Source organism: Rousettus aegyptiacus, unplaced genomic scaffold, assembly GCF_014176215.1.
Source record: "Rousettus aegyptiacus isolate mRouAeg1 unplaced genomic scaffold, mRouAeg1.p scaffold_m13_p_17, whole genome shotgun sequence".
Classification (NCBI taxonomy): Eukaryota; Metazoa; Chordata; class Mammalia; order Chiroptera; family Pteropodidae; genus Rousettus; species Rousettus aegyptiacus.
In genome coordinates this window covers 40689876-40698754 of record NW_023416292.1, presented here as the reverse complement: position 1 = coordinate 40698754, position 8879 = coordinate 40689876, and the positions used below count along the sequence as shown (strand labels likewise).

The following is an 8879-nucleotide window of genomic DNA, read 5'->3' as shown; positions in this document are numbered from 1 at the left end:
ATTTTTGTGTATTCTATCTCTTAGTTAAAGTTCTCACTGAGTTCATCTATTCTTCCCCTAAGTTCATTAAGCATCCTTATATCCAGTGTTTTGAACTCTGCACCTGGTAGATTGCTTGCCTTCATTTTGTTTAGTTCTTTTTCTGGAGCTTTGTTCTGTTCTTTCATTTGGGACATGCTTCTTTTGTCTCTCCATTTTAGCTGCCTCCCTGTGTTTGTTTCTATGTATCAGGTAGGGTTGCTCTGTCTCTCAGTTTTAGTAGAGTGGCCTTATGTAGTAGGTGTTTTGTGGGGCCCAGTGGTGCAGTCTCCCTGATCACCTGTGCTGGATGGCCCAGGTATATCTCTTGTATGGGTTGTGTAGCCAACCTACCGTAGTTGAGCCTTCGTTGCTGTTTGCACATCATAGGAGGGATTGCCCCTCAGGCTCACCAGCTGTGAGGACTGGTCATGACTATGGTGGGGGAGTTCTATTTTTTTTCTGTCATAAAAAAAAATGTTGCAAGGAATATCCTTATAAACATAGCTATGCAATACTTGTTTTATTTTATTTGATCTATACTAGCATTTCATTTTCATTGAGATTTTCATAATAACACAATTTTTAAATTAGTTAGGGTGACATTGATTAACAAAATTATATAGGTTTCAAGTGTACAATTCAGTAATACATCAGATATACATTGCATTGTGTGTTTATTACCCAAAATCAGATTTCCTTCTGTTACCATATATTTAACCCCTTTTATTCTTACCTATTACCCTCCTTCAATTTTTAATACATGAACTGCTATTAATTATAAGAACCTTAGCCCTGTTATTAGCATCACAAGTGAGATTTTAAAAAATATATGTTAAGCATGTGGCATCAGCTCTTAGTCCTTTGTTTTCTTGTAATTAAAAACTATTGGCATAATTAACATCAACAATGCATTTTTAAAACTAATTTCAATCATCTTTATCATCACAATGGGTTATGAAAATTATTTAGGTAATGGTAACCTAGAAGATCATTAATTTTTATCATAAAATGCACAATATTTACTCAAAATACTTTATCTATTTTTTGTTTGTTGATTAACTTTTATATTATAAATACAAATTATTTGTAGTTTTTAAATATTCATATCATTGAAATCCCTATAGATGAAATACTCTTGTAATTTTGAATCTGAAACTGTTTGTGTTCTAACTTCTGTCTCTACAAGCAATTGTTTTTACTCTGTGATTCTTAATAATGTAAGGTTTCTTGAGAATATAACAATTGTGTTATAACAGCACTGACTTTTTTCCTAGACATGAATTTGCTGAGTAAAGGCTATTCTCATTTTAATACTTTTAATACATAATAATGATTGATCTTTAAAGTTGTTCTGAGAACCCAGAAATACATGTTAGGCAGCTAAGCAGGGTGTAGCATCTTAAGTCAGCAAACAAACTATGGCAGAAAGGAAGCACAAAAGTGGGAAACCAATCACTTCCAATTGTGGGAGGGAAAAATATAATTCTCAGGGGAAAATTGCAAAGAGTTTAAATGTCCAAATCATTTCTAATTGTTTTCTCTAGGATAATAAGTATCTAATCATTTACTATATTTTAGTTTTGTCAAATGTTAAGTCATCCCAATATATTATAACATTGTTTTAGTTACACAATTTTCACAGAAGTTATTTTCAAGAAAATCTGAAATGTACCATAAATGAAGACAATTAGAACGGTGAAAGTAGTATATATTAGGTTACATTAAAAAAAAAGAAGAAGAAGGAAAAATGAATGGTTGGTTGCACAAAGTTTCTAATTTGCATTTACTTAGCATTCTACTTTAACAAAACTCTATCTGAGCTGTCAAGTCAAGTAGTATATAAATCCCAAACTGACATTCATTTGCAAAATATGACAGAGATGAGTGCAATAATAGAAGGTATAGAAATTTCTGGCCCCTCCTTTTTATACCTGGAATCAGCTGGCATATTTTTAAAATCAAAACAAAAAGGTAAAATAAAATTTCTAGCATTGGTATAAAATTTTATGATGATACTGACTTCTTCAGTATCATTCTGAGAATAAATGAAATAACATGTCTAAAGAGCCTAGCACAGGGCCTGGTAAAATGTAGTCACAACTGTATTTCTGTAGTTAACTCTCCTCTTCTATGTTGCAAAATGAAAACAGGTAAAAGCATCAGCATATCTAGACAGACGTCCTGGGGTTCTTAGGAAGTCAATGACTATCAACAGTGTTTCTATCCTCCACCTGAGTTCTGAACCATTTGAGAAACAGACATTCCTGTCAAACAGTTGGAGGTGAAATGTCAGCTGTATTACTGATAATGTTGTTTTGAAAAGTGGCTTAGATCAGCATGCAAGACTTCCTTGGTCAATTGGGCAGCTGTGGATAACCACAAGACAACTATAGTTCTCCAGAGGCAAAGTCTGCTGGCAAAGATTCTGTGCTTAACCAAATGAGTCAGGTTCCTGGGAGCGATTTTCTCAACTAGGTCTCGACCATGGCCCCTATCCTTGCTAGGCCTCCATAGCCCTATTTTACCAACATTCTATTAACTCGGTTTAGAGATGCAATGATGAGGGCCAGATTGAAATTCAATGTTTTAAAAATGCAGTGTCAACTTTAATTAGAATATCTATAACTGTCAGTGGTAGTTAATTGCAAGTGATAAAAAAAAAAACTTCAGTAAATATAGGCAATAAGAATGCATGTAGCCACTTGGTTCTAAATTTTAATATTGACTAATATATTTTTATTATATTTATTAGCGTGACATTGGTTAATAAAATTATATAGGTTTCAAATGTATAATTCAGTAATATGTCATCTGTATATTGCGGTGTGTGTTCACCACCCAAAGTCAGATCTCCTTCCCTCATCATATATTTGACCCCCTTACTTTATCTGCCTTCCCCCTCCCCCCTTTCTCTCCGGTCTATGAGTTTTTGTTCATTTGTCTTGTTCATTTGTTGCTTTAAGTTTTATATATCACATGTGAGTGAAAGCATATGGTTATCATGCCTTCCATCTGACTTACTTCACTTCATTACTTGACTTACTTCACTTACTTCATTTATCTCAAGATCAGTCTATGTTGTCACAAATGGAAGTATTTTTTCTTTTCTTAGAGCTGAGTAATATTCCATTGTATACATGTACCACATCTCTATCCAATCATCTATTGAAGGACATGTCATTGTTTCCATGTCTTGGTCACTGTGAATAATATCACGATGAACAATGGGGTACATATATCTTTTCGGATAAATGTTTTCAATTTTGGGGAACAGATGCCCAGAACATGTACAGAGTGTCAAAGTACTTACCCACAGGATACATATTAATTACAAAGGACAAAATAGTAACTCTACAGGGAAATAAATTGCCAGGTACCACGTTAACCAAATGGTCAAAGTTATTATCTCCAATAAGACTAATTGATAGTATGTGCCTCCTGATATAATACGCTAAGAATTCAGCATCACAACTATGGTATTTCCATCAAAAATGCATAAACTGAATCTAATCCTGAGGAAATATCAAACAAACCTGAATTGAGAAATACTCTACTAAATAACTGGCCTAATTCTTCAATAATATCAATATCACGAAAGACAAAGACTCAGTTTCAAATTAAATAAGATTTAAGACATGTGATCACTAAATATAACATATAGCCTCAGTTTCTCTTTGGCTAGATGGGACATCACTTATATAAAGTCTGAATAAAGGCTGTATAAAGACAAATCTTTGAAGTTTATAGATCATATAATGTATAATATAATCACATTTTATTGCATAATGTATATACCTATTAGTGTTAATTTCTTGATTTTGATCATTGCACTGTGGTTATGGAGGAGAAATATTTCTCTTTTTTTAGGAAATACACACTAAAATATTTACAGATAAAGAGGAAACATCTCCGCCATTTACTCAAATTGTTCTGGAAAAAACAATAAAGCAGCAATTACACCATGTTTGATCATTGAAAGGACCCCTAGTACTTCACAGGATGGGGCGCAATAGGAGAGACAAAGCATAGGTGGGCATCAGAGGCCTGAAACTTCTGGTTGTAGCTCCCAGGGTTTTTTCAGTCTCGTAGAACACACTTCATCTTTGAATCACGAATCACCAAGATTGCGTGAGATGTCTTGGTCTCAGCAGAGCCATAGTCTCATCTTAAGAAGGACTTTAATACCCCTCTGATCACATGACCAAAAGCAGGTTTAAAGACCATTCCCAACTGTAGAAACCAAAGAACGTAACTGAAACCAGGTGCAAACCACCAGTCTACATTTTCTAAAACCAATGTTGATAAACTGCTAAGGCTGCTCTCTGATGTCTTACAATCACTAGTAAACACATTTCAATAGAGTTTGGCCAAGAATCAGCACCATACCCTGTTGTCTCAAAAATGACCACAGGGTTGAAACATAGCAACTGAGATTAGACCTGTACTTACATAGTCCAAGCCCCTAACCCTTGGTTAAGCATTCTGAATAACAAACTACTCATCACTATTCTTTCTGCATCATTCAACATTTATAGAACAAAAGAAGTTGAAAGATACATACCAAAATACTAATTATTTGTATCTTCCAATAAGGAGTAGGTATTGTTTTAAAGAAACATTTCACTTCACCGGGTATTCCAACTTATTCATAATCATATACAAACCTAACAATTCTTTCATCTCTTTCCACCACTAAATATGAACCTTATGAAAAGTATCACTAGGCTGATTTAAGGTAACAGTTAATTAATTATTAACAAAATCTGTTCTTTCTCAGCCAATTGACTTTCATTAGAAGAACAGCTTGTGGGGGTTTTAATTCACTCTCTCAATAAATTTGATCACAGATGTTGTCATAACAGTAAAATCAAATTAACTTTAGCAATTATGCCAGTATAATGCCAAAATAAAGCTACATTATGGGTTAGTCTAAGATCCTTACAAAATAAACCAGTTAGAATTACAGTAGCATTTTCTCAGCCTTCTCAACAAAATGAGTCCTTACACACTTGTCATCATGGATTAGAGTATAAATCACAAATCCAATCTCAGTTAATTCTGAATTCCAAGTCTCTCATGAAAAGAACTATATGCCCTTTTTTATATTATAATGTTGTACTGACATGGAGTCCCAATGAGCTTTACATTTATATAATGCCTATCTTTCCCCACTGGTAAAATCTTAGTCATGTTTAATAGGTTTCCAATCCCAACTAATTGCTCTATTTGGGTAATAAGCCTGGTGTGATGGTTAATTTTATGTGGCAACTCAACTGTGCCATGAGGTACCCAGACATTTGGCAAAATGTTATTCTTGGCGTGTCTCAAGTATTATTCTGGATGAGATCAGCATCTGAATCTACAGACGGAGCAAAGCAGACTGCCCTCCCTAGTGTGTGAGAGGGCCTCGTCTAATCTGCTGAAGGCCTGAATAACATAAAAAAGCTGATCACTCTCTAACTAAGAGGGAACACCTCCTGTTTAAATACCTTCAAGCTGTGACAACTGTTTTTTTCCTGCCTTTGGGCTGAATCGTGAACTCCTCCTGGGTCTCAGCTGCTGACTTTCAGACTGGAACCACACCACTGGCTCTCCAAATTGCCAGCTGCAGATCTTGGGACTTGTCAGTCTCTATAATCATGTGAGCCAATTCCATGTACATAGTCCTTATTCTCTGGAGAACCTTGACTAACTCGTCTCAATTTTGTTTGTGTGGGAAGCCTTGGCAGTTAGGGATACCATAAGTATCCTACAAGTTTTTTCCTTGGTTTCAGATGCCAAGATCCTAGGACATTTTCCTTAAGCTACTTCTGCTTCTGGAGAAACATATGTAATAGCCCCTCTTGGTTAAGTATGCATATTTAACCAAGCAAGTCGTCTGACCTGAAAATTTGTTTTATCCATTTTTCTAAAGCTGTGTTATCTGTGTAAGATCAATTGCCATCATTTTCCTTCCTTCTGAAAGAGCATCACTTCGAAGCACCCGATATGGCAAATAAATTGTTTTCCTCAGTACATCTCTCTTCATTAAAGGTACATGTGACTTGTCCGAGGACATGGACCTGTAACAATTTCTCCCAATTTCTTTTAGAATGTTTTGGCCATTTTTGGGTTTTCTACTAAATATTTCATCGTCATTGAGAACTGAGAGCACAATTTAAGTATGTACATGACTCCAAAATGTTGGATTACCCAGGATAGTGTCACATGATTACTAGCTATCCCCAAATACACTTTGGTTTGAGCATGCCATCAAGCTTCCCATAGGTGTCCTAGGGGAATATCAGGGCTATCATATCATGTATATGAGTCACTTGACTAACTGTTAAACTAACATTGATTACCACTGGTTAAATTTTCTTTACCTTGACCATCTATCCACACTTACCAAAACATGTCTCTAGCCATGGCAGAACACAATAAAACATATTTTTTGTCCACTAATTCCAGGCACCTTTATCACTTAGGTTGACAGTTACACGGTGCCCATAGCTTTATGGTAGAACAAAGTCTTTTGCATCCATTCAGGAGGGAACAATTCAATACATATTACCTTCTGAAGAGAGCCCACTGTAAAATGTTATGCATAACCTGTAAAATAGAAAATGAAAGACAAAGCAACATTAAAATTATTCCAAGTGCTCATCCACAAGGCCTTAATAAATGTCATTGAGATGTGTCACAAAGCTGACTCCATATGAATGCTTCTTAAATATACTAGGACCCATCTAGGACCTTCAGCATAAAATAAAGGAGTGTAGGCAAAGAGCTTAATTCTTATGGGATTCAGCACCAGTTTCGTGAGCTTGTGACCTGTGCAGTAACAGAGGGCCCAGGGCTTAGAAGGAACTCACATTTGGTTTAATGCTTGGCTGACTTGAAATTCCTAATTATTTTTTAACAAGGGGCTCCGCATTTGAATTTGCCTTGGACTCTGTAAATTATGTAATCTGCCTTGTGTACATGTGTAAATACAGCTAAGAGATAATATTCTCTTGCTCTCAGTCTCTCATAAAGTAGCAAGATAATGTTAACCTTCTATTTAAGTTTTCTTCATTTGCTGACTTTTTTTCCATTAGCAACTATTTCTCCCTTTTTTACCGTTTGTCATAAATTTTGACCCAGACCCTTTGTCATGGGGTAGAACCATCAGGTTCAGCAAAAGGAATGACCCATGACCCTGGCAGCAATATAAATCTATCAATGCTTTATCCTTCACTAATTTCCATTCATATGAATAGGGTTGGAAAAGTGGAAGTTTATAGGACTGTTTTATCTACCAGGTAGAGAAGAAGCAGGCACCATTAATCCCAGTTTAGACAGGCAGGTGAAGAGGAAATACTCATTTCACCATTCCTCTATAGATTTGAACAGTTATATTTAGAAATAGTATTTATAGCGTCGTGCTTAGCAATTGATCCTTCCTTTGAAACTCATAAATTCAATACAGGTCTCAGCACTATATAAGAGGAAAAGAAAAGAGTAAAAGTAAAAAGGAGGTTTATTTAAGTTCTTATATCGCCTCTCACCCCCTCTCCCTTATTTCTCCTAAAATACCTCAACAATTTATTCAATGGTGATTACCCTTTACTTTCAGATATATTAAGTTTTAACACACATTCAATTAAACTTGTAAGCCCGCTATTTACTTTTTTATATGCCCCAACAGTAAGCAGATGTTTTGATTGTCCATTTCCATTTTTACTTAGTCCAATAATTTGTAGATGGTCAGGCAGATGATGTCAATATATATGATACTTCTTAGCCCTCTGGTGTATTGCACCTGTAGTAGTAAAATGGCTGCTGTGACTATTAAAACAAGATCATCATAAAACACACAGGGACCTCATGAATACTTAACAAGCTCTAACATTTTAGTATAAACTGCAAGATAAACTAGTTGCAAAACACAGACTTAAATATATGAACATTCAAGAATAATGTTACAGATAAACCACTTAAACTTTATAAATATTATGACTTCTGTTTAGAATAATCAATCTACCTCCTTTGCCAAAAAATGTTTCTGGCCTTCAGAAACCTTGGTGATCAAAATAATTCAAAGTAAGGGTCCCACTGATATCACACACACCAAGTGGTTTCAAATTTAAGTATTAAATAGTGCTATACTGTTGATAAATTAAATATTATTCATCACGATATATTATATAATTTCAACATATATGTATTTTAATGTAATAAATTATAAGCTAATAATCTTGGTTTTAATTACATTTTCTTTTTCCCTGTATCAATACATTAATTGTTTGAATATCACTTTCCTAAAAGAGATTTGAATTGCAGAACACAAAAAAACACAAATTCTAAAATGTTAAAATTACTACAGATTTCAAAATAACACTTTTACTTAAAGTAATTAAAAATATTAATGAAAATGAACATCACTTGACTGACAAAGAAAATTGTTAACTTAATTCCATTTATGCAACATATTTTTCTGTGATCCAATTTGGGGCTAGGTATTGGGACACTAGAATTAATCCTTAGAAGATCAGAAGTTTCTGGGTAAGTCAAATGTGTAAAATAAATAAGCAATTACAATGCAAGGTCTTTTATTCAACTCAAAAACAAAACAGGAATAAGAAAAATAACTGATTTTTACTCTCAGAAATCAATACTTAATCTATCGAAGCAGAGACTTGCAAATTCTATTTAAAGAAATAGACTGGACTCCAGGCCAGTAAAATTTAGACTGTAATCTTACAATAAAATCAGAAATAATGTGCTGCTTAGACAAGGGACAGGTCAGCTATTTAAATATAGAGAGAAAAAGAGATAAATGCTGGTAGTTTTTGTCCAAATACTACTCAGGGGAAAGTTTTATCAGGCTTACAGGC

The 8879-nt window shown here is 34.4% G+C and overlaps 1 long non-coding RNA gene across 3 annotated transcripts in view; it reads right to left on the bottom strand.

Annotated features, from left to right (window-relative positions):
* Positions 1-3217: 3217 nt before the first annotated feature.
* The window catches only part of LOC107501421, a 98492-nt gene continuing 92830 nt past the window's right edge, over positions 3218-8879 (bottom strand). For 2 of the 3 annotated variants that reach the window (XR_004955280.1, XR_004955282.1), the window contains exon 4: positions 3218-7804. This is a non-coding gene — a long non-coding RNA (uncharacterized LOC107501421). The remainder of the gene's footprint in view (positions 7805-8879) is intronic. The other variant, XR_004955281.1, reaches the window with a different exon arrangement.